This window comes from Meleagris gallopavo, chromosome 3 (assembly GCF_905368555.1).
Source record: "Meleagris gallopavo chromosome 3, MGAL_WU_HG_1.1, whole genome shotgun sequence".
In the NCBI taxonomy this organism is placed as follows: domain Eukaryota; kingdom Metazoa; phylum Chordata; class Aves; order Galliformes; family Phasianidae; genus Meleagris; species Meleagris gallopavo.
In genome coordinates, this window is record NC_139406.1 from 52,428,473 (window position 1) to 52,455,248 (window position 26,776).

General features: G+C 38.9%; 1 long non-coding RNA gene across 3 annotated transcripts in view; it reads left to right on the forward strand.

Moving 5' to 3' along the window:
- Positions 1-26,273, forward strand: part of LOC146544712 (uncharacterized) — a 42,151-nt gene extending 15,878 nt beyond the window's left edge. The window contains exons 2-3 of one of the 3 annotated variants that reach the window (XR_014882491.1): positions 9,859-9,941; positions 26,227-26,273. This is a non-coding gene — a long non-coding RNA (uncharacterized LOC146544712). The other 2 variants (XR_014882493.1, XR_014882492.1) reach the window with 2 other exon arrangements.
- Positions 26,274-26,776: the final 503 nt, after the last annotated feature.

The following is a 26,776-nucleotide window of genomic DNA, read 5'->3' on the forward strand; positions in this document are numbered from 1 at the left end:
GACCAGTTCTGAGGTCACAGTTCATCTTTCTTTTTCATAGGCTGGAGGCCCCATGAATTGGTTTGCCGATGCCGAGTGATTGCTCCTTGTTTCAAATCTGTAAGAGAAATCAGCAGTCAGTTGGAAGACAGCTGTACTGATAAGGTTCCATTGATCTTTCTCTCCTGTCCACTCATTATCAATTAGAAATATCCTTCGCTTTCATGATACTTCTTCCTTGCCCTTACCTTCCATACTGCTACCCTGTGATCTGGCTGGTCTCAGGGACAGGGCTGGCCTCAGTTGCTGATTATAATTTATGTGGCTGTAATTAACAGCCTGATAAAAATGTCTGAGTCGGTATTTGAGGAGTCTAGATCACGATAATGCTTGTGGTGAGAACTCTAATAACTCACTATATTTGATGCAAACCAATGTAAAGGATTGCTGTTTTTAACGGAAAAAGCCATTCATATCGAGGATTAAATTTCACCCAGTGTAGCATGATTTAGCAGTATCCAGAAAATGAGAACTTAAGAAAATACAGAAAATTTGTGTTCCATTTTGAGGAAAAATCATTATTTCCTCTTTAACAGAACTTCTACTTATCACGGTGTTCACTGCAGTATAATCTGAAACATTGTTGTAATTTTACAACATTCCAGAAGCATGTAAACAACTTAATATACATACCCTTTCTCCAAAGTAACAGAGTTTTGAGAAATCATTAAGTTGAGATGAGTCTGATTAGTTTACAAGATCCCGGGGAAGAAACGATCATGTAACTTTTTGCAGAACTTGGAGAAGCTCCTTAAATACTGACTTTTATTTATGTATTTGGAAATGAATGCAAACGCAGATAGAAAGCCATCATACATTCTTTCTAATCTGACTACTGCGACGAATGTTTCTTAGTAAAAGTTGTTTAATAGTGTATTTTTCAAACCTTTGAACAGATGCTACAAATATCACTGCAGGCCACCACTATGTTCTGCATTAAATGTTATGTTTAACAGGACAACTGTGGGTGGAGCTGGGTGATGAGATGGGGGAAAGGATTGTGTGGAAGGACTGATAAGAAGGACTGAACAAGTGATATAAAATGGATATGAGTTAGTGAACCATAGAATATTCTTCTATTTTTGAAAATCTTAGATGAGTAATTGTCAACTGTGCCATCTGTAAGTAATGTGGGCTTCCAAATCTGTGGCAATTAGAACTGCCTAGCATCCCACTCCAGCCCTATATTTTATTATGTGTACAAGTCAATACTGAAGGCTAATCTCTTATGACATTAATCGTCTCATGAGGAGAGATGGGATAAATCACAGTAGCCCTTCCTCTCTTCACTCATGAAGATAAATGCTATAACGTGATGGCTGATCTTTGTTATGACACTAACCATTATATATTTAGCAGAGATAGCAAAATTCCACTGACAGCTAACAAAAGAATTCTCTCTTTACATGTTCTATGTGAAGGCTGTATTTCTTTAGTTCAAAAACATGACTTATCATATCTGCTCTCGGAGCAATTTAAGCAGTAGATCTGGGTTGTGCCAGTGAACTAAATTCTGTATGCAATGATGTCATGATTCTAAACAGTAAAAACTCATGTGAAATCATTGTCAGCTCTGAGGGAAGAATGTATATAATGCACTAGGACTGTTCAGATGCTACTGTTTTGTATTGACAATTCTGACAAGAAAGTATAACTCCTATTAAAACAAAAGAAAAACAACCAAACAGTAAAGAAAACAACAACAACAAAATAAACAATTCCACCATCAACCAAACTGCAGCACTTTCAGGTGGGCTCGGGGAGCTGAAAGTGACTTTTGTTTTGCTTCCTGTAATTGCAAGGGATTTTTTTCCCTTTTTTCTGTCTCTATCACTTGCTGCATGCCTTTCAGGAATTTCTTTCCGTGTTTTTCATGCTTTAGACACAGTCTGGTCTTTCTTTCAGGGATAAAGTTACTAAGAAATACTCTTAGTCATTTTCTGTGTCTCTGCTTATTAATCTGAAGGGAGCAGTACCGTGTATCATCCTGTGAGGGAGAAACAGAGCAAACAGCTGAGTTGCGAAGTTTATGGACTTTCCCTGTGAGGTTAAGAGGATCAATGGCTTTTATATTGGCTTTTCACATAAGCATCAAAATGCGCTGCAAGTTTCATGAGGTAGTTTCTTGCCATTTATCTTATAGAATTAAAATGGAAGTATAAATGTAACAGTTTCATTTACGTGGTTATTGTCATCAGCCATATTTTACAAGCATGAAGAGAAGTGCTTCTTGGCTGCTTAAATGTATTCACGGTACATCAGTGGAGTCAGTGCCAGCTGCAGCATGAAGCTTGTCTTGTCTTTTTACTAGGTGATTTTTACCTGGATAAAATGCTTAAAATGGCCAAAACTGGTAGGTTAGAATATTTAGCTAGAATACATAGTTAACGTGGTTGATTTGTATTCTGCTGTGATTCCGGACTTGTTATTTTTATTTTTCTCCTCTTTTTTTTTTTTTTCTCCACCTTCTGGAAATGTTGGATCTGTATCTTTAGGACACTGTCGAACAAGATAAGCTCTGGTAATAAAGCAATGGCAACAAAACCGGCGTAACTGTCACCTCTTGTTAAGTCTGCTGCATTCAGAGAGTAGCCAGTAGGAATTTTATTTCTCACATTAAAAGTAACCCTTACACATTACATTTGCCTGAGGAAATTAAGCAATGAAGGCTTTTAAAACTAGCACATACACGTTCTCTCTATTGATTTTTATGGGAAGTTTTACTCTTCATATACTTCTTTATTTTTCTGTGCTGAAACATTGGTCATGCAGCAGTACTTTTATCAGTATGTCCAAAAAAAAAAAAAGTATATCAGCTTTCAATAATGCACACAGTGTATAGGGAGGTAACTATGGTTGTGGTTTGGTGCTTCTTACTGTTTTTGTATTGTTCCATGAGTAGTGATGAGCATGTTCACATTGCTGGTAGTTCTTTCTTCTGTTATCTGTAGCATAAAGGCAGCTGACAAGGAACTCATATCCATTCCACCCCTTTAGTCCCAGTCACCTAAGCATGGCCTCTCTTCATTTTGTACAGGGGGAAGAACCAAAGGGGAATTTTTATCCCTGCTGGAATTAGAGACATTTCAGGATTGTGGCTTGTTTGATCCCTGAACTAGTGTAGATTTCAGTATGTTTTGGGGTGATGGAGCTGGTTTTTGCTCCTGGTCTCTTCTTTGAAATAACGATTCATTACTGTAAACAGCTATGACCCATGTTTTTCAGCTGACTGTACTGATGCTAGAAATTGAAACTTCTGCAGTAATTTTCTAAACTTAGTAGACAGATTATATTCTACAAGCTGTGGAAGGTTCACAATGCAATTTGTCCTGTCAGCATCCCAGAGCTACAACGTGCACGTTTGGGCTACCTTGGCCATGTCCCTGTGTTTGGTTTTGGGGAGCCCACAGCAATGAAACATCTGCATTGATGTGCTAATGCATCAGGATGTAAAAGACATAGGAATGTACTGTGAGAGTGTACTGTGGTAAAGTACAGGTAAGAAAGTTTTTTTTACAATGGGGATGTGGAAAGGTGGTAGGCATTGCAATACCTCAAAAGGCAAGAGTATCACTTTGTGTGCCAAGAAAGGCTGAGCAGAGAAAGGCAGTGGGGTGTTGTGATATAAAGCAAGAAGAGGTAAGGCGTGCATGGCTAAGCAGAAGTCTTCAAGGACTGTACTGCACCGTCAGAGTTGTGCATTCTGAAAGTCTGAAAGCTTCACCACTTGAACTGAAGTTATCGCTAGTAGTTCTGCTAGTAGTCGTGGAACCCATTCCATGGTAGAAAGTTTGACATCGTGCTCACTGGGATATGTATCTTTGATCCTCATCTCACACCCTTTGTTGATAGAATCCTGCATACTCACTGAGTTCATCCTGTTAGACTTACGGAGGTGTTCATGGATCTGTGCCAGCAGATCCTTTAAATAAAAGTTCCCAGTTGTTCAGGCAGACTGATTAAATCATTAGGGAGAGAAATATGAAAGCCTCCTTTTCTTTCATTATATTAGACCAGATTGGTAAACTGTTAGAAGATGCCAGTTGTTGAGAGTTGAAAGCTTTCCATACGTTTTCTAGTGTGATGGATGAGACTGCTGGCAATGCCAAGATGTCTTTGCTGATAGAACTTTGACTTTTAAAAGAAATAACATGATTATATTTTTAATTTTAAGTGATTTGTAATCCAGTTTCTTTTTAATTCAAAATGTCAAGGGTCGGATTTATTTGGAATTTCCAAAGCAGCATTGCTGCCTTTCTGTCAGTTTAAAGTGTGACGTTGCAAATGGATAAATAAAACCAATAAAAGGGTTCAGAAATCTCAGAGCAAGCTTCAGACAAGCTGGTCAAAGAAATGAAGAGAAATAAAAAAAAAAAAAATCTAAATCATTCAGCTTCTTTCTTTCTCCTTCTTTCATTCAGTATTTTAGGAGATTATATTGCTTTTTGTGTCTGGCAGGTTAGAAAAGTTAGGCTATTTCAGATCAGCTTACAAACAATTCCGCATTAGAAATTGTTGTTGCCTTTAGTTCATGCTAAAGGAACTGTGCTAAAATGCTTTTGATTGGAAGAGGGCTGGGGAATATGGATTCAAAGTGTTCTTTAACCATTTGAGCTTTCAATGCCAGTAGCGTTACCTTGGAACCTAAAATAAGTGTGGATTAGTAAGTAAGCACAGAAGTGATGTAAAACTTCATTTAATATATTTCAGCAAGTTTAGGTATTTTCATGTGATTTTCTTGCTCTTTTTAAATCTTTGCTCCTTTCCTTGCTTGATTTTTGCTTTGCTTTCTGATGTAACGAAGCACGAGTTACAAAGCCAAATGCATGATATAGAGCATTTCATGAAAGACATTTCTGGTGAAGTGCAATTACCTCCACTCAAATTTTGTACCTTCCTTACAGTAACAGTGCTTGCACAAAGACAAAAGGCCTATGAGAAGAGTTATTACTCCCATTTCAGCTTCTTTTAATATTTTAGTACTTGGAAATTACCCTTTACCTTTCTCTTAATCACTATCAGCAAGAGCTCCGTGAACCTCTGTTTGAGAACTGTTAAGATAGCTTGTAGTGCATCTTCCCTTGTTATTCCCTCTCTCCCCTTCACATCTTGTGTACCCTTTCTCCTCCCAGTCTTTCAGTTTTCTTTTCCTCATCCATGTCTATCCAATTCCTTTCTTCTCCAGCTGTACATCCTATCTATGCCCTCTCCTCTCCTAACCATTTACCCATCTTTCTTCACACAAAGGGCTTTGAACTTTTACCAGGCTGCCCAAAATTCCCCAATGACTACAGCCGTTAATCAAAAATGAATACAAAAGATTTGAGTGGGACATTTCCCACAATAAAATCAGTCCTCCTGTGAACCTCACACAAGCAGATGAAAAAGACAATGCTGGATTTATTCCAGGATGCTGTTCTTGTACCCTGTTTGGAACTCCATCTTTCTATTTATTAATCTAGGAATGGGTGTCTAGAAAAGATGATGCATATTCTGCTTAGAAGAAAGAAAGATATTTTTCTATTCTTCTATTTACCCTTCTCTTTTTGGGCAGTAAAGAATGTCTTTTGTGCAGTTTAGCCTTACTTTTGTTTTAGCTGCCGAGTGGGAGCTCTGGCAATAACTGTACTATTCCTTTTTCTCCTCCTGAATTATTTAAATAACGTTCTAAAGGGAGCTGCTCCAGTTTGTGTGTAGTGGCTCAGCATATAGTTGGACAGTGAGCAGATGTGATAAAATGATTCTGAGTTTTGTCAGCAGTCTGACCTTCAGATCCCTGCGGGCAGCTTGCAGAAAAAGGCATGGCTCTGTCTCACTTACTGGACTCAACAATCAGTATCACCAAGAGCACTGGACCAAGCCGCTGCATTTGGACCGCAGCACTGTTTCAGTCCACACTAGGTTTGTCTTTAGAAGCATCATTTTCTGTCAACATCGTAACTCCTACATGCAGGAGTAATGGCTGTTTCTCTGTCAAAGCTTCTTTCTTTTTGCAGGACAATGTTTGTGTTGGCGAGCTTTACTTTCTAGTTTTCTTCATGCTGTTCCTCTACGTGTGTTCCCTCTAGTGGCTGAGTTGCAGATGGTTGAGCAGATCTAATTCAAGCAGCTGTACTTATAAATTAAGTTAGCTACACTGGCCATTTCATAGGTTAGCAGGATTTGTCTTTTATGCAGAGCTCAGAATTTTGAGACTGCTTCAGAGTCCTCTTGTTACCCGGTCATTGGAAAGTGGCTTTTCTCCAGTGTAGCACCTGACATTTTTTGAGCAGCGTAGATATACATAAGATAGATACCCTGCTGAGGAAGGGAATTTGGATTTCTTCTTGTAATATGTGACTCACAAGACTTTTCAGCTGGAACTGGGAACGTGTGCGTTCATGGCATTCATCTAGTTGTTTAATATTGCTCAAGTTGTGCATTGGTATGTACGGGTGAAACAGTTTGTCAGGCTGCTGCCATTTGCAGGGAGGTTTGATTTCTTCTACTGCTTTGTAGTTGCCTTCTCTTTGAGGTATTAACCAGAGTTGGAACAGACACCAAGACTGTGTTCAGTGCAATGTCTCCTTCTGCTCTCTTCTAGGCTATCCTGATGGGTATCAAATGATTTGTCCCAGTAATTTAGTGGCTGTCCTTTTTTAAGGCTGTAGTTGAATGGCAGGAATAAATAGAGCATATTTGATTCTCGGTGATAGAGGTTGCAGTCAGTGCAAACCATTCTTCCACCACCGTCCTTTGCAGCAAAACACATCAAAACAATCATAGTTTTCATGACAGTCCTTTGGCCTATTTTAATTCCAGCATTGTTAGTCACTGCCCATACACTGTGTGAGTGTTGGTGGATGGAGTGGGAGGAAGGAGAAAGATACTTGAAACAGATAAAGGCTTCCTCCTCCTATGTGCATTAGTTTGTCTGACCCAGCAGTCTATGACTCAAGTATGCTATGGCATTTTAGGATTTTATTTGCCTTAGGGGGACAGTCAGTAATTCAATTTGAATTTCTGATATTATTTTTAAAAGTCTAGAAATGCAAAAGGGATTGAGGGCTTTTAGTAATGTTAATGGTGAGGTATGGAAGCAAGAGACACTCGTGCAATTATCTGTTCGGTGTATTCATTAGCTCACAGACTCTTAAATAATACTCTGATGCTATTTTCCATAACTAGGGGGAAGAAAATATTGGGATTGTCATTAAAATGGTTTTTTAAGTAATTTTTTTTCTTTTTTTACGGTGATAAATAGTTAGACTAAATGTTACAAGTGGAGAGTACAAGATGGAGGGGGAAAAAAACCGTACTAGTTAAGGTTTTCTTAAATTAATCTTTGTTCTGATAAAGAAAACTTAATCAAGTGCCTGAGAAATGGTTTTCAAATTAAGTAGCGTCTGAATTGGAGAATTTATGCTTTTCAGTTAGGACACAAACAGTTCTTTAAATAACAGGCCTCTATTTAAAGGGTTAGATGAAGAGAATTAAATTCATAGGGTGTATGAACTGCAGCCCAGGCGACATGTCCAGCAGTCAAATAAGTCCACACAATGGGCAATTGTTTGCTCCGGCACGGTCAGCCTGTCTAACATACTCCGCGTCTCAGTTTGTCATTATACCCTGAATGTGTTCTCTTCGTACTGTGGTATTTGAAATCTGCCCTGTGGGCTTGGTTAAACTTTCTGTAGTAGAGTTATGCATCCTGCTTGTTGGTTTCATTGTTGTTCACTGAAGATGGTCTTCCATATCCCTCTGTCTGGCCATTGTTTCCACAACCAGTTCAGTGCAGCTTCCTCAGCACAAACTGCTCTCCCTTTTCCATTGTCCAGAATGGGAGACTGCTGATGTTTGCATACTTATTGTTTCCTTCCCGTTACTGTCAAACACACGTGGTAATACTTGGCTCATTGACTGATTCTACAGAGTAGGATGTGATATTGTAGAGAAGGGGACAGGGCTACCCAAATTTTCTCACTTGCAGGGAGGAGCTGCCCAGGTGTGCTGAGGGGCCTGTACTCAGGAAGAGAAACAGGGAATCCTCCACAGTGAGTAACCCCGCATTCAAGTGCAGTTTCCTTCGTAGCTGTGTTCAGTACAGTGTAGTTTTCCTCTTCTGTTCTTTCCAGTTTGCTCTCTGGAATGTTCCCAGTTCAGTTCTGTTCCCTTCTTGTCCCTGTGATTTGGTGTGTTCTCATTTGACTTTGTCCCTTTTCTTTGCTGTCTTTTCAAAGGTCAAACTTACAATTTTTTCCTATATGTAAATCTCTTCTCATCCTCATCTTAATCTTCAGTGTCATTTTTCCAATGTGCTTCGTGGTTCTGTCCGTAATATGTCATACAATTTCTCTTGCACTGCGGTGCAGTGGCCCTTTTCTCTTTGCAGTTCTTTTTGTACTTACTCATTGTCATACTCTTTCCTATCCACTTTTCTTTCTCCTTTCAAATCACCTTTCGGTTTTCCTTTCCTGACAGGTCCCTTTTGAATCTTGCCTATTGATGTACACGAGATAAGCTCAGTTCAGCTCCCAGACCTTGTCTAGTGCAGCCCTCACTTCTGCATTTTTCTTTGTGGAGCTGAAAGTTAAAGGATAGGAAGCTCATCTGCAACAAAAGAACTAGAGGATTTGGTAAACTGTGTTTTGGATGAGAAAGGGGAGAACAGGCAGCAGGCTAGAATTATAAAATGATGGAAGTGGGCAGTGCTGGTCAATTGGTAGTGCGCAGAGAGGCTTTGGCTTCTTTGCTTCTCTGTATGAGCTGTTTGAATTACAGCCCTGGTTGGCTCCCTTCACAGATTGCTGACTAGTGTGATATGATTTGGTGGTGGCTCCAGTTTCTAATGGGCAGGTATCCACGCAGTAGTAGCAACTTGCACAATTGCTTTTCTTTGTTCAATACTAGAGAGAAGCTCAGGATCAGGCAAGACTGGAAACTGAACTGGTGTCTTGTTTACCCATGGTAGAAATGCAGGTTCTGGCTGAGATAACATTGGTGAGATGCTCTGAGAAGCTTGCACTGCTGTTGCCTGTGCTGCACCTTTTACTGCTGATTGAAAGGTTTCCTTTCCCAGGGCTGTCAGTCTGGCACTTCACCTGAGCAGAAGAGTGGCTGTTTGTTTAACAGCTTAAAAATGATTGGGACAAAAGGAAGTGGGGAACCAGAAAATTCTGTACAAAATGAGTGCATGTGAAAAGAGGAATGAGTTACTCTGGGCTTGATTGGAAAAGGCAGAGGAGTGGAAAACTGAGTTGAACTGGAAAAATACATTGCTCTCTGTCATGTAGCATCTTGTGTGCTGTGACTGTTCTGACTACTTCATTTTTCACTGTTTTTAGAAACAAAGAACATTTTACCCGAGCTGAGTCAATTCTCTTTTTTTTTTTTTTTGTTTCTGAGGTGACAATAAAACCTAAGCGTCAAATATTCAAGTGGCCTCAGATAGTTCTGAAGTAATTAAAAAAAAAAAAAAAAGGTGAGGGGGAGGAGAACATGTCCTGTTGTTTCTCGCTTTTTGTTTTATTTTCCCTTCTCCTTGAAAGAAATTCTATTGCTCTGTGATCAAATTAGTTGCGTATTTCAACTCTTCGTATGGAACCTGATAAGAATTTTTCCCAGGCGATACAGCAGATGAGGCACACAAGAAGCAAGTAACCTGAGTCTTGCTGCAGTTTCTTGCATTATATCTGGCCGTCTAGCAGACAAAGCAGTCCGATCTCAAGACTAGCATTCCCTGCCTTTCGCAAGTGACTGTATTTGAACTGCATGGTGTATAACCTTACAGATTCACAGGACAGCTGTCATGTCACTTACACATTTATTATTTATTTTCAGGCATTGGAAAAGTATCCCAACTCACCAATGACCGCAAAACAAATACTGGAAGTCATTCAGAAAGAAGGGCTAAAAGAAACAAGGTCAGTGTTTATATGTTCCGTATTTTTACTGTCTCTGTGAAAACTGTTTAGGAATGGTTCACAAAACACAGTGTGCTCGTTAATGGCTGAATTAATTTCCAGTAGCAAGATGGGAAATACAGCTGATGGGTTTTGTTTCTTAGTTAGTCCAAAGCTTTTAAAATGATAAGTGGCTGGCTTAACTGTGTTTCTATCTTGTCCTCTATAGGCCAGCTCCAGTCTAATGACTTCTTCAGAAAGACAGTGGGATCTGATCAGAAAGACGAGTGATGCTATTTACTTTTGCTTAAAGCCCCAGGCTTAGCACCATTAAGCTGTTAGAGGCTAGGTGGGTTATCCAAAGTGTGGAACTCAAGAGTGGCCTTCCATTGCCTCCATTGCGTTTTGAATCGGCTAACTATGATTTGCTTCAGATGAGCATACCCGTTTCCTTTTCCTCAAAAGTGATCTAGGACTTCTAGTGACCCACAAGTGGAAACGTGGGCAAGAAATAAAATAAGGAAAAATTGCTTCGTGATGGTCTTCCACAAGATGCAGTTTCCTGTCCTCCAAATGATAAAGTAAAATTTCACTGTTCTAATAAATAATTTTTAATCATTACATGTTGCTGTCTCAAAGCAAAAGGAGACATTTGCTTTTAATTATGTTATTTTATTATGGCACCTAAAATATAGGAAGAGAGAACTTCAAAGGCTTTGTAGAGTCGTAGTAAAGCATTATGTCCATTATTTCTGAATTTTTATTTTTTGAACCAGATTTAACAATGGGATATATTTTTACTGTATTTTGTTATTGTTCCTAAGAAGCAGAATGCTCAGATTGGTCATTTGCAGAGCATAATCATGTACTGCTTTCTTTTTATCATCATAACACACTTACAATATTTGTATGTTGGTGAAAGTGCAAAAGAGATGGTGTGCAAGTTGATTTTTCCCCTTTTTACAGATATAAAATGCACTAGTTCTTGCCAAGAAGTTTCTTGAAGTATATTTGGCAATACCAAGGAAACAAGGGAACGAAAGCTTTTGAAAATGAATGTCCAGACATGTGTTATGCTGCAAAGATTTACATACTGGAAAAAAAGAAAAGAAAAATCTGTTTTTATTAAGATACTGTTTTTCACAGCAGTGAATAGATTGCTTTCTTCTTACTTCCTGTGACATGAAACAACTGTATGGGAGCAGCTTGCATGCCTGATAATAGTATTTCTTTGTGATTTTAAGAATTCTTGTTTCCCTAGACAGTGCGTAAATAAAATTTTGTATGCAAAACCTATGGGAGGCAGTGAAGGCAGCATTTTTTATATGTTTTAAATATAGAAAATGTAGAATTGCTGCCGAATAAATAATAGGAAAAAGATTCCTTTAAAGAGCATCAAAACCAGAGCTTCTCTTTCATTACCTAAGTATTTTAGTGACTGAGGATTGTAGGCAAACGGGAAGGAATTTGAAGTTCATACTGGCTTGATTGTTATTCATGGTATATGCTGGTGTATGTGATTGTGCAGTATTGCAGGATGCCATATGTGGCAATGAGTATGTAGACAAGTGAAAAAGGATACAATTACTGCCTCGTGAGACTGAATGTGTACAAGTCTATGGGGCCGGATGGCGTGCATCCCAGGGTTCTGAAGGAGCTGGCTGAGGTGGTTGCCGAGCCGCTCTCCATCATATTTGAAAAGTCATGGCTGTCAGGTGAGGTCCTGGATGACTGGAGGAAGGGTCACGTCACTCCTATTTACAAGAAAGGGAGCAAGGAGGACCCCGGGAACTACAGGCTGATGAGACTCACCTCTGTGCCTGGGAAGATCATGGAACAAGTCATCCTAGATGACATGCTTGATCACATGAGGAATGGGCGTGTGATCCAAGACAGCCAGCACGGCTTCACCAGGGAAGGTCATGCTTAACCAAGCTGGTGGCCTTCTATGATGGAGAGATGGCATCGGTGGACAAGGGAAACGCGACCAATGTCATTTACCTGGACTTGAGCAAGGCCTTTGACATGGTCCCCCACCACATCCTTATCTCCAGATTGGAGGGATGTGGATTTGATGGGTGGACTACTTGATGGATAAGAAACTGGTTGAAAGGCCACAGACAGAGGGGGGTCATCAATGGCTCTGTGTCCAGGTAGAGGTCGGTATCGAGTGGTGTCCCCCAGGGGTCTGCTTTGGGACCGGTGCTCTTTAACATCTTTAACAATGACATCGATGACGGAATCGAGTGCACCCTCGGCACGTTTGCTGACGACACCAAGCTGAGTGGTGCGGTTGACACAGTGGAAGGAAGGGATGCCATTCAAAGGGAGCTTGAGAGGCTAGAAAGGCCCAGGTGAACCTGATGAGGTTCAACACAGCAAAGTGCAGAGTTTTGCACTTGGGCCAGAGGAGTCCCAGGCATCCATACAGACTGGAAGGAGCGGTCCTTGGGAGCAGCCCTGTAGAGAAGGACCTGGGGGTCTTGACAGATGAAAAACTTAACACGAGCCAGCAGTGTGCTCTTGTGGCTCAGAAGGCAAATGGTATCCTGGGTTCCATCAAAAGAGGGATTACCAGCAGGGACAGGGAGATGATTGTCCCCCTCTACTCTGCTCTTGTGAGGCTCCATCTGGAGTACTGCGTCCAAGTGTGGAGCCCCCAGTACAAAAAAGACAGGGAGCTGTTGGAGACCGTCCAGAGGAGGGCCACAAAGATGATCAGGGGACTGGAGCACCTCCCCTATGAGGACAGGCTGAGGGAGCTGGGCTTGTTCAGCCTGGAGAAAAGAAGGCTGTAGGGTGACCTCATACAGCCTTTCAGTACCTAAAGGGAGCCTACAAAGAGGAGGGGAATCAACTCTTTGAAAGGGTTGATAACTGCAGGACAAGGGGAAATGGTTTTAAGTTGAGGGAAGGGAGATTTAGGTTGGATGTCAGAGGGAAATTCTTTACAGAGAGAGTGGTGAGGTGCTGGAACAGGCTGTCCAGAGAGGTTGTGGATGCCCCGTCCCAGGAGGTGTTCAAGGCCAGGTTGGATGGGGCCCTGGGCAGCCTGGTCTAATATTAAATGTGGAGGTTGGTGGCCCTGCATGTGGCAGGGGGGTTGGAGATTCATGATCCTTTCAGTCCCTTCCAATCCTGGCCATTCTGTGATTCTTTATTCAATATGTGAAAAATTGTATGAAGTGCATGCTAGGTCATTCTGCATTGTTTAGTGTAAAAAAAATCTAAATTGTGCAAGTTTAATAAAGATATTGATTCTTTATTTTTAATTTTTAAAGTGCTTAGTTTCTCATTTAGCTTCTGATTTTATTCAAGAGTTTTGTTTCTGTAACACTTTAATATTAGTTAGGCACAAACTTGCAAAGTTGTCTGGATGTCTGTCTCTTGGTAAGGACATAGACATATTTTGTTCATTGGACCTTTGCACTTAAGGACTGTGAAAGCAAAATTTTACTTAAGTCTAAAGTCTCCCACTTACTTTATCAAGCTCTGCAATTTCTTTCAGTATGTTTCTACCAGTATGGTACCTTTGTCATTACTGAAGTTGATTGTTCTCGCTCTTAAAGCTGCAGCCAGCTAAGACGACTGAAGAATGTAGATTTTATGACATGCAGTCACGTAGTCATAAGCCTTAGAATGGAGCTAGCATACTTTATTCTGTAATGATTTGTGTATTTTTCCAAGTCTGGACTTATGCCAGCAGTATGTTACTACATTAATATACAGTGCTAATTCCTTTATACTGATTATCTTTGTCAGTAGAACCTTGGCAATCCTAAATGAAGTTCTTCAAAAATTCTTGTTTCTGCTGTTCCATTTATAGATGAATGAGATTAGTTGGCTTAGTCATTCTTCAAATATATTGCAGCAGTAATTAATCTAAAGCTTTTTGCTGTGATAGTAAAGCTGAATGAATAACATATGAATTTCAGCAGTTTCATTGTAGTCATTACATGTAATCTTTAAAAATACACTGTCAGACTCTTCAGGCTTTTCTTTTGTTTGTTTGCAATAAAGACATCCAAGATCTACATTTATATTTCACTACTGAAATTGTTAAATACAATAGGAGGAAAATTTCAAAGTTGCAAAGCAGATATAAGTTAGGAATTAAAATCAAAAGCTACTAATGTAATGTGAGAGGTCATACACTCAACTAGGTTCATGTATTTTGGGGGATATATGGCTCAGTTTTGTTTTTTGAATATCTTCCTTCCCACCCTGATGGTTGGTTGCCAAATGATCAGCTGACAGGCAGTTCTTTTGATACCTAGAAGTATTAAAAAACTTATACGGTAAACCTTTTGGGGATGTAGAAGTACATGGTGTTCTTGGGGTGAAGTGGAGGTGAGTGAGAAATATTTATGAATATATGCTCACCTATCCGTTGCCTCCAGACAACAAATCTAGCCATGGTTTCCACTAGGCAGTAAGCTCGTGCCAAAAAGAATATTGTGACCTAGAGTTCCTGTCCAAAAATGTGGCTGTTCAGATCTCCATCTGCAGGGAGTGCATGAGCCTTTTGCTACTGGTGAAGGGCAGCAGCGATACCACCTGTGTGAAATGTGAGCTCAGTATGATGGCAGAGCTCAAGGAGGAGAGGGAGAGGTTAAGGAGCGTCAGGAAGTGTGAGCAAGAGATAGACTGGTAGAGTAATTCCTTGCTGCACCTGCAAGAAAGGCAGCAGAGTGATACATTCCAGTGATGGAGCCCTTGCCCTGTCACTGTAGAGCAGAGAGGAGGCCTAAAAGATAAGGAGTGGAAACAAGTCCCAGTTTGGCATTGTATGGAGACTCCTTCCCTATCTACCTCTCTTCCCCAAGTATTCCTCCATAATAGGTTTGAGGCTATGCAACTTGGGGGAGCGGTAGGCGAGGATCATAGAATCACAGAATGGCTTGGGTTGAAAGGGACTGAAAGAATCAAGTTCCAATCCTCTGCCACTAACCTCCAGATCTGGTGCTAGACGACGTTGCCCAGGGCCCTATCCAACCTGGTCTTGAACACCTCCAGGGATGGAGCATCCACAGCCTCTCTGGGCAGCCTGTTCCAGCATGTCACCACTCTCTCTGTGAAGAACAACTTCCTGACATCCAATCTAAACCTTCCCTCCTTGAGCTTAAAACTATTCCACCTTGTTGTATTGCTGTCTACCTGAGTAAAAAGTTGATTCCTCTCCTTTTTATAATTCTCTTTGAAATACTGGATGGCTGCAATGAGGTCTCCTCACAGCCTTCTCTTTTCCAGGCTGAACAAGCCTGTCTCCCTCAGCTAGTCTTTGTAGGGGAGGTGCTCCAGCCTCCTGAACATCCTCCTCTGGACCCTCTCCAACAGCTCCACATCTTTCCTATATTGGGGCCCCCAGACCTTGATGCAGTATTCCAGATGGGACCTCAAAAGGGCAGAGAAGAGAGGGACAATCACCTTCCTATCCCTGCTGGCCACCCCTGTTCTGATGGAGCCCAGGCTTACCAAGCTGTAAGAGCACGCTGCTGGCTCATGTTCAGTTTTTCATTCTCCAGGACCCCCAGGTCCTTCTCTGCAGGGTTACACTCAAGTTCTTCTCCCAGTCTGTATACATATCTGGGATTACTCTCACCCAACTGCATAACCTTTGCTATGCTGAGGTCCCAGAGGTTTGGAGGCTTGCCAGTGTGACTCCCATCTACAAGAAGAGTTGCAGGGAGGACCTGGGAAACTACAGGCTTGTCAGCCTGACCTCAGTGCCAGGGAAGGTTATGGTTCATGTGGGAAGGTTATGGTTTTGAGTGAGATCGCATAGCATGTGTGGAAAAACTGGGAGATCAGGTCTAGCCAGCATGAGTTCATGATAGACAGACAGGTCCTTTCTGACCAACCTAGTCTTCTATGATCGAGTGACCTGCCTGGTGGATGAGGGAAAGGCTGTTGATAGAGCCTACCTCAACTTCAGCAGAGCCTTTGACTCTGTCTCTCACGGTATTCTCCTGGAGAAGGTGGCAGCCCATGGCTTGTACAGGTACACTCTTTGCTGGGTAAAGAGCTAGCTGGATCGCCAGGCCCACAGAGTGGTGGTGAATGGAATAAAATCTGCCTGGTGACCAGTCATGAGTTGAGTTCCCAGGAGTCAGTATTGAAGCCTGACCATTATTTTTATTGATGGCTTGTGTGAGGGGATTGAGTGCACCCTCAGTAAGTTTGCAGATGACACCCAGCTGGGGATGAAGTGTTGATCTGCTTGAGGGAGTGAAGACCCTTGAGAGGGATCTGGACAGGCTGGATATCCCTGAGGTCAGTGGGATGAAGTTCAACAAGACCAAGTGGCAGGTTGTGGACTCTGATCACAACAATCTCAGGCAATGCAACAGGCTTGGAGCAGAGTGGCTGGAAGAATGTATAGAGAAAATGGATGTTGGTTGATGCTCAATTCAATGCAGTGTCCCCAGGTAGCCAAGAAGGCCAGTGGCATCCTGGCTTTTATCAGAAATTGTGTTGTCAGCAGAAGCAGGGAAGTGATTGTTCCTGTGTACTTGGGCCAGCCGAGGCTCTTGAGTTCTATGTTCAGCCTTGGGCCCTTCACTACAAGAAAGATATTGAGGCCCTTGAGCATGTCGAGAGAAGGGCAATGAAGCTGTTGGGGAAACTGGAACACGAGTCTTACGATGAGTAGCTGAGGGAACTGGGATTATTCAGTCTGGAGAAGAGAGGATACTCAGGGGAAACCATATAGCTCTCTATAACTACGTGAAGGGAGGTTGTGACAAAGTGGGGATTGGCCTCTTCTCCTGTGTAACTAGCAATAAGACGAGAGGGAATGGCCTCAAGTTGTGCCGGGGAGATTCAGGTTGGATATTAGAAGAAATTTCTTCTCTGAAAGAATGGTCAGGTGCTGGGACAGGCTGCCCAAGCAGGTGGTTGAGTTCACCATTTCTGGAGGTGTTCAGGAAACCATTTAGATTTGTTACTAAAGGGCATGGTTTAGTAGGGAAATATTGATGGTAGATGGACAGTTGAATTAGATGATCTTGGAGGTCTTTCCCATCCTTGATGATTCTGTGATCAGCTCTAACCTCAGTGTTCTCTTCTGCAGTTCTGTGACCCTGCTGATGATTGTTTGTCTTGTATTTTTGATGTTATAGGTTTAGAATTCCCCCTTAGTTTTAATAAATTGTTTTCAAATTTTCTGCATGTTTTTCTCAAATTTTTTAAGATTACTTTGTGTAGTCTTGCATTTAGCATGCTTGCATCCCTTCCAAATTTAGCATTGCTTGTGTATTGGAACTTGTTTCCTTTTGCAGTATTATCTTTTCTCTCCTTTGCTTATGGAAATCCCATGAGAAACAATGTCAAAAAGCTTACTGGATTTGAGGTAAATGATACCCTTTCTGTTTCTCTCTTTACAAAGTCTGATACTGTGTCAGAAAGGATATTTCTTACAGATTTGAAGTAATTTATTCTTGACAGGTATACATATTACTCAATTTCTTATCTCACGAATACTTCCAGATTATTTTTATTCCATATTTGGGAGAATTGAGATTAAATTGTTGTCTCTAGTTCCCTACCCCATCTTTTTTTCCAACTTTTAAAGCTAGTCACTAAATGTTTTCCAGTCTTTTGGAATCACTGCTTCCTCTTAGAAGTTCTCAAAAATAGCTATGAATAATTCTGAGGCTGATCCAGCCAGCTCTCAATACCTTATGGTAAATTTAAACAGACTTAACATCTAACATTTTATTATTTAATCGATTTTTTTTCTGTTTGGTATTATTATTTTTTTTCTAGATGTTTAAGCACTACGTCTTTCTAATTATGTGCCAACAAAGAAGACACTGATGCTCCTATGTTTCAGGGATGAGTGTATAGTGCCACTCTCTTCACTGAAGAGCAAGCCAGTCCTGTTGATTTTTGCACTTACAGAAATGTCCTTCTGCTTCATGGATGAAAAGGGTTTTGCAAGAGGTCTCACACATCAGTTCTCTGAGCCGCCTGAAGTTTAATTTTTTGAAGCTCAATTTCTTCATTTTGTGTTCTTCCTTATTTTCTTAAAATTAAAGAATCATTCCTTTGTGAATGCTCCATCTTCCCCACTGATTTGAATCAAACCTACTGCTGCCTTCCTTCCTAACAGCTTTTTAAATCTTCTATTTAAGGATTTTTATCCTTAACACAGTCCAGGAACTTGCCAGATGCTTCGCTCTGCCTGTGCCATTTTATTTTATTCTCTCCCCTCCAAGGGATGCCTGTGGAGTCATAGCAGTGTATTTAAATAGGTCATGTGCTTTAAAAAAAAAAAAAAATTGCTGATTCTCCCAGAAAAAAAAAAGCTTCTCTCTTGAGTTCTCCTGATTTCTTCTAAAAAATTCTGATCTTAATACCATCTTTGTTTTTTTTTTTCCCCTTTCTTGTCATTACCCAGAAATTGTCCATAGGAGCATGAGAAATGATCTAATCCCTTCTCTTTAGGGTAGTACACTTCGGGGATGCTAGGGCAACAGAAGACATTTTAAAATTATCAGGGAGATAAAAATAGGACAGACATTACTATGAATTAAGTGTTTGGATTAGGCAAGAGAAGACTGAGTTGAGACACAGTAAGTCTTTTGGATACATTAAAGATAGGGAAAAAGTAAGGGAATACAATACTCTGCCTGTCTGATATGGACAGGACAGGAAACAAGGTCTTTAGATTGTAGCAAGGAAAGACTGAGATTAGATGGTAAGAAGATTTTTTTCTAATAGGTATAACTGAGTTCTGCCATAAGCTGTGAGAAAGATGTGACAGATCTGTAGATCTCTCTAAAATCATTTTAGTTACTTATCTGTCAGAAATTTTGTAGAATCAATTGATCCTGCCTTGAATGAAGGAAATGAACTAGTGTTTCCCTTGATACTTGTTTTTCTATGATTTTTTTCAAATTGATTTGCAGTACTAAGACAATATATATTGCGTGAGTCCCAGAGGAAAATATCCAGCCAAATTCTGATAAATGTGTGATGCTAATAGCCATAGATGATGTGTTGTGTTGGCTTTTCTGTAGTTTCTTTTCCCCCTTGCTTGGTAAGGCTGGGAAATTGACTTGTCCACTTTCATGTCTGGAAAGGATTTTCAGTACAAGTTAAAAGCCAATGAACTTTCAAAATGGAACAAGCACTGTTTAATTTTTAAAGTGTAACCCACAGCTATGCTAGCTATTTATTTTCTTCCTCCATTAAACTCAAAAATGTGAACCCTAGGATGGGATGATTTCATAACAATTTTGCTGTTCAGCTGGGACAACTGACCTCTGTCTTGTCAAGACATTTTCATAGTGGCATAGAACATCTAGTTTAGAAAAGACCTTCAAGATCATAGAAGTCCAACCATCAATGTGACCTACAGAGACCCATTTGTAAACGGCGTCCCTTAGTGCCGTGTAGAAGTGTCAAGAAGAGGTTGAAAACCCCTCTTCTTTGGCCCATTTTTCCTTTACTAGTAGGAATCCTAAACTTCTTTCTTTTGGCATTTCTTTTTTGATCTTCATTTCAACTATAAGAATTACAGCATTAATTCTAATTTTTTTTTTTCTCCTCCGCATATTTTGCATTTTTCTAGGCAAGATTAAGCTATCTATTGATTTATTGTTGTGACAGTAGACTTTCTGAAGAGTGAAAAGAGTTTCTTGCCACTGGCACTAATGCTGTTTCTTCTTCACATTGTTGATAATATCTATCATGAATTATATCATAATACATTAAGTCTATTCAGCCTAGGAAAGCAGCAAAGTATGACCCTGATAAATCTCAGAATACTCTTATTAGCTTTTCACTCTTTGTGCAGAAATATTAAACTGGTGGGTTAGATACTTTGAACTGCTGAGCAGTCATCAGTGGAGTGAAACACAGGATCTGCAGTCTGTAGCTCTGAAGTGAGATCACACTCCTGGAAATATTACCCTTACCTTTGAATCCTTTGATCTTTTTCACAGTGTCTCTTTAAGCCTTGGAATACTTCGTCCTTAGAGCTATTGACTTAAAAATAAAACCCTTTCTGAATGTTGCATTTTCTGTAAATAGGCTAAATGAGCTGGCTGCACTCTTCTGCTGTTTACCTTGAGTTCCTTGTTTTATTGCATATGCATGTAGATAGAATTTTTTACTTCCTTTCTTTGTGAAGTAATTCCAAGATGTCATTGTGATCTGTAATTATTAACAAGTCGTTGTTTTTATCTTTCACTTAGAAGAAAAAAAAAAATCAAGTGCTCTCTAATAACCACAGGCTCTTAAAAATTTCATTGAAAGAACCACAGTTTTTTGTCTCAAGACTTTGATCATTAAAGGAAGAGCACAGACAGTTAAAAGGCTTCTGTGGTTGTGTATGTCTAACAGAATTTACTTGGGAGCCTTTCAGCTGAAGGAGAGAGTGGTGGTTTGTCTTGAAGGTAGCTATTCCCAGGAACGAGCAGAAAGGAAACTTTGATGGGAAAAGCGCAAGACAGCCGTTCACATCCTTTTGCCTGACATTATGAGGTTTTTCCTTATGCCTCTATAAACGTGACTTTTGTCTGCAGAGCAGTCAAAGAAACGATCTTTCAGTTTTACCTGTTTTTCATTTCAGACATCTCTTTTGAAACGCTTTTTTGTCCTGGTGTAGCAGTGAGCCACTCAGTTTAGTAGGCTGTTGTGTAAAAGACGTTTCACCATGTGAAAATCTCAGGCTGGCTTCTTCTTGCCTTGCTGCTCCCAGCCAGCATTGTTTGTTCCAGAGTACAGCCTAACGTGGTAAAATTGGATAGGATTCCTCCCTGCTGCATTCCAAACGTGGGACTGTAACTTCTCTAATCATACCTAAATCACTGTTGTGATTACAATCTAAGGCTTTGATAGTGATGTAGCCCTAAAACAACTGTGGTAGAACCTTAGACCTAAAAAGCAGTCCTATGGGTAGGTCTGGTAATTCCTGATTCCCTGATGTTGCATTATGATTACTCTAAAGTGAATTTAAAGCTAGCTTGCTTATGTCTCTATAGTGGTAATCTTGTTTTTGCACTGATTTGGAAAACTGTCATTTGATGCCAATGAAATGGATTCAAAATCACAAATTCTCAAATATTTTCCATCAGCTGATTGCATAGATAACATGATTTTTATTTGTTAGTGATGGGTCCTTTGTGTATATATTTATGTATAATTATACGAATTATGTGTGTGTGTATATATATATTTTTTTCAAGTTGCTACACTGCGTGCATTTTTGTCTGAACCGCTTTGTTTTTGCTCTGTATTTTTTAGAAATTGTGTGGTTTGTTTTTGTTTTAATGTCATTCCTCTTCCTTTCATGGGACAATGGACGGTCTCTATCTGGAGACATCAATAAACAGTCCAGTAAAATCAGCCCACATGTTTGATGAGGTTACCTGTGTTGGTTTTTGTTTGTTTTAATAATACTTGTAGTAATGTGTACCCTACATGTTACAAGCAGGCTAAAAATCATACTCGTGTCAAATGCAAATGCCTTTGTTAGACTTACTGAGGTGTGGATTTAATTTTGGAAAAAACTTCATTTGATAAATAGCGCAGTATAAAGGAGAAGAATATTTTGAGTATGACTCAGAATACTTTGGAGGACACTGTTCTTTCTGTTAGGAATATTAATGGAGCATATATAAGAAGAGAGAATACAGAAGCGAAGTAAATTCTTTCAAAGTGAAATGAAGAGCTAAAAATATATGTGGTCTTCTGCCCCCCTTCTTCTGATAGGCTATGCAGTAAACTGGTGTTCCTGGTGCACTATCTCTGCAAGTCTGTGTCTACGTGCAGTCTCTTGTCCCAAGAGTTTCTGCTGCAGGAATCCTTCCCTCTTTCTCAAACTAGGTCACCAGTCCCATGGTCTCCAGTTACCCCAGTCTGCTGTCATCTGTTTTCCCTTCTCACGTACGATGGTCTCATTTGACCATCCTATGTGCCTAAAATTTTTAAAGGCTACAGTTTTGACATCGCAGATGTTAGCATTTAACTCGTTGTCTGGCTCAGGACCAACCAAGCTTTCTTGTTTAGCTTGATTCCAGCATTAATTTTGAGAAAATAAAAGCCCACTTCCATCGTTCTGTTACTGCTGGGACCTTCAACATGTTATTTAAGAACAGTTTAGAAAGGCTCATTTGACATCCCAGTTATACTCCATCTCTGATTTGTCATGGTGTCGAGGTCGGTGCTTGTATGCTTGGTTGAGATGATATTTCAGAACAGTTAGTTCTCCCTTTTGTTTTCTCTTTAAAAAATAATAATAAAAATATATTATTGTTACATTTCCATCTATTTTTATGCTCATCTTGTATTCAGTACTTCAGTTTTTCAGTAAGTGAGCCCTGGCATAATATTCTCTGTCTGGCTGCTAAAATAAGTATTATAACCTTCTTCCTTGGAAGTGATAGGAAATACAGCTGCTTGATTTGATTTGATTTTTTTTAAAGATCAGCAAGAAAGTGGTTTGTTTTAAATCTATTAGCAGCATTCCAGAATGTATCTGGAAATAGGATAGGAAAATGGGAATCCAATCTGTTAAAGATGCTTCCCTCTTTCCTTCCACCCAAACCTAATCTCAAAGAGCGTTCATTATGCTAGTGCAGTGCATAAAGCTCTTTTATTTGTTTGATGTTCCATGGGTAAGGGAGAATGGCTCATATGATCATTAAATATTAAAGCTTAATAATTCAATGGAAGCATTGACATCTTATCTCTTTTACTGTTATAGGAAAAATGATGGTGGTTAAATTTTGTGATGTGATAAACATGTTTCAGCTTTTAACGGTCTGTATTGCAAAAATATTTTCTTTTGAATGCATGCCCAACTCCTCTTTATCACAGTCTACTTTGCTGAAATTAAGACCTACATAAAATATATTAAAGCCATATTAAAGATATATTTTTTTTTTTTAATACAAGAGGAAATCCAACCACTTAATTGTAACAAATAATGGATAGCAATGCAGAGACTGATGTACTAAGTTTCTTTTTGTGCAATAAAAGGCAATACTTGCCATTAGCAGACATTTTATTTTGAAGTAGGTGGGCATCAGCTGTGAAAAGTAAGTGGTGTAAATTTCTCAACAAATTCAGTGCTGGCTTTATTGCTTTGTAATAAATTCCTTCTTAATATATTTTTATGTTTAATGCAAGAATTGATCTTGTATGTTGTTTTTCTGCTGCCATGCCTCTCAATGTAGACTGCTGTTGAAAGGATCTGAAAAGTGATAATGTAGTTCAGGATGATGAGAAGAGAAACCTGAGTTACAAATTGGTGCTACTGTATGCGTAAAATTAACATGAAGCACATATTTTGTCAAGGCCGGTTTCCCCCATTTTTCCTAGAAAATGTAACTTTTCCTTTAGCACTATTTAAGTATGCAGCGGGTGTTTTTTCTGCAGTTTTTCTATATATTAGAGAGTAGGTCTGCATTTAATTTTGCTTTTCTTGTTCAGAAAGAGAAATCGCATAAGGATATCCAAGAGACATAGGCACGCTGAAATTAAGCAGATACTTAGAGAAGCTATAAACTAGAAAAGTTTCACGAGATCATTAATCCATCCTCTCTGCAGTGCAAGTTATTTGGTGTTTTTCCTTTATGAATACTATGTTTCCCGTAGTGTAGTGCTTTATTAAGCATGATTTCTTTTTTTTTTTAAAGGCTGAGGGGATGAGGCCTTCCACATTCTACGGAGTGTTTTATCAGTTCCTTTGTCCAACCTTTGCCTGTGGTTGTATAAACTGAAGCATGACTATATAGAAGATAGATAGCGGTGTAATGTCTTTGGTTTCAGTACCTTTACCAGCCTGCTTTGCCAGCATCTTTCAACTTGAGAAGACCTAGGGCATAGAAGAGCTTTCCAGTCTACTGGAAATACGCATCTCTTATTGTCCAGATCCAAAACTTTCTAAAAGTTGTTTGTGAAACTGAGATTTGACAGAACGTGATATATTTCTATCATTTTTCTGAAATGAAGATCTGTCATATCGGAGATAAACTAGCATTTTTAAATAAAAGCCTGGAACAAAACCTGCAAGAATGCTTAATATCAGTCCATGTTAGTTAGAAGCACGGTGCAACAACTCTTGTTCACTTGTTATCTAGTCTGTTTGGCTCTCTTGTGCTTAGAAAAGGCAAGAGATTCGGTTTTTCCTTTAGGAACTGTTTGGGCAAAAGAGATTCAAGACATAAGCCTGGCAGTAGTAGCCATATATGTATCAAAGTTTGAACCACGGAATGCTATGAACACTAGCTCAAAGGAGTCATCTTTTGAATGAACTCTGTAGTAACATATTCTTTACAAAAAGAATTTAAGCTGTTGAAGGTTTGAACCTGCAAGAAAAATTCGAGCAACCTAAGACGCTGATTTTTCTTGCAGGTGCAGAATGAATTATTCTGGGTTTCAACTTATTAGTTACCATTTGAAATTTGTTTGTTGTGGACTCGATCATCTTTAAGGTCTTTTCCAACCTGAGTGATTCTATGATATATTTGATATTTCTGATTTGGTTTCTGCTTTCCACTTTTGCATTGAAGACTTAGTATTTAAACCTATTATTTATTATTACTGCTTTGAATTTCATTTATTCCACAGCTGACTTCTGTTGTCTTTATTTCTAAGCACTGTGTCTTAAGGGACATGCACAACATCCCACAGAATGGTATAATCTGTTTTTTGTGCTATTTCTAGTATACCACAGAAACAAAACAAAAAAACAGCCCAAACCTAAAGTGAACTACAACACAGTCAATTCATTACAGATTTTCTGCTAAGTATTCAGTAAATTGTCAAATATTTATTTTCATTATAAGCGTATTTTTCACAGAGCAGAAGCATAGGCATTTCTGGCAGACTGAATTAAATGCATTTCACTTGAATGTGGAGGAAGAAAACATTGTCAAGCTTTCAATGAAAGCATTATTTTCTAGTAATAATTTATTTTCTGGATAAGCTTTCCATGAATGTCTTTATATTTCTGTAAAGATATAGGCATGTTATTCAGTCTGTGTGTAATTAAGACATTTATTAACTGAAGGGGAAAATATATGGAAATATTTTTTCTCTTTTTCTCTTCGTATAGCCTGAGTTGGAAAATGTACTAGTTCTCTCAGTCGTGCACATTTCATTTAAAATTTTATAATCTTTTTATAGAGTGAGAGCTAAAAAAAACCTCTGAATTCCACTGTCCAAGGACTGTAGCAACCATCAGGTATATTTGTTCAGCAAATCTGTTACAGACGTGAATTTTTTTTTCCAGTCTAAGGTTGGTTGATAGCAATTCCATTTAATTTTATTTTGAGTTTCACAGCTAGTCTTCTTAATTACTATGAAATTAAATGACATGCACAGTCTTCATTTCAAAACAGAATTATTATGAAAAGTGCTTAAACTTCTTTTGGCTTATTTACCCTACCATTATCTGAAGGAAAAATATGTTTTAAGCAAGATATGATTTTCTTTCAGAAGTGTGGAAAATTCCCATATTCTGCTTGTAAATCATATAATTTGTCAGCAAGACAGTCTGTTTTATGATGGCTGTGTGCTAAATCCAGTAATTGTATGACTGGCAAATATTTACAGTGTTAACAAAGTACTAACAAGCAAAATGTATATATCAAGTAAAAATATAAATAAAAGAAAAATACTTGAAGTATGAAACTGTTCATGTGCTTCTGTGTGTAAATGTACTTGTAGACACATGTTTCTACATGCAGATGTTTACATATATGCATATAAACTTGTAAATCACAGCACTATATTCATATATATCCTCTGCTCAGTTTTTCTAGTAGCAAAGACTGTGTGGGAAAGAGCCCAAAACATTACAAAGAATTGTTTTGCTGTTAGTTCTCCATAGCTAAAATAAAAAAAAAAAGTGCAAAGGTCTTTTTACCCAATTTATTTTGTTTTCATTTTGTTTTGCACCTCAGCGCAAAAACAATGACCAGCACAAAAACAGTTACAGTCTCCACAGTCAATGTGTTAAAGTAGTTTTTTAACAGCTGTGGCATAGGAAGTATGAAAATGTATTTTAATACATTTGCTAAACACAGTCCTGTGAACAGTGAAAAATACACAAGATTTCTAAAAGAAAACATCATTTTTTGTATGCTTGCAACTCCACTTTCAGTCAACATAAATATATTACCTGAGGATTTTCAAAAGGATTGTATACAGTTGCAACAAGACATTCAACTCAAAAAAAAAAAAAAATTGATTGTATCTTCTTACTAGACTTTTATAAACTGTGTCTTAGCAGAGGGAAAAATCCCTCTCTTCACAGTCATGCCTTATTCATGTCATTGTTTTTTTGCAGTACGTACCTTTGTGAACAGCTGTTTTCAAGGATGAAGCATAGGAAGAATAAAATTAGATCAAAACCTCTGAGGGGGCACCTTGAGAGCTCACTAAAAATTGCAGCCGCTTCCATCAAACCAGGGGCCAATGTGTTAGTTTCACAAAAACAAGGACAAATATCCCACTCAATAGTTCTATGTTTTTGTTACCCTCTTTTTTTTTTTTTTTCAGTAAAAAATACGAAAAAATAAAAGAAGTCTTGTTACTTATATAAACTATGTTATATATTTTATATGTAACCCAAGACAGTTCATCTCCATTCATGTGGCCAAGGCAAGTTTGGACACCCACTTCTGTGTAGAGGAAATCAGACTGGTGACAAGCTGTAGCTGGAAGATTTTTTTATTTTATTTTTATTTAATTAATTTATTAATTTATTTGCACTTTTGACACCACAGTGAATGTAACTGAGCATTGCCAATCAGTTCTTTGAGTTTGTGCCTACTGGATGTACAAATTGAATGGATTATTGCAGAAGCATTTAGAAAAAAGCCATTTGTATAAGGACA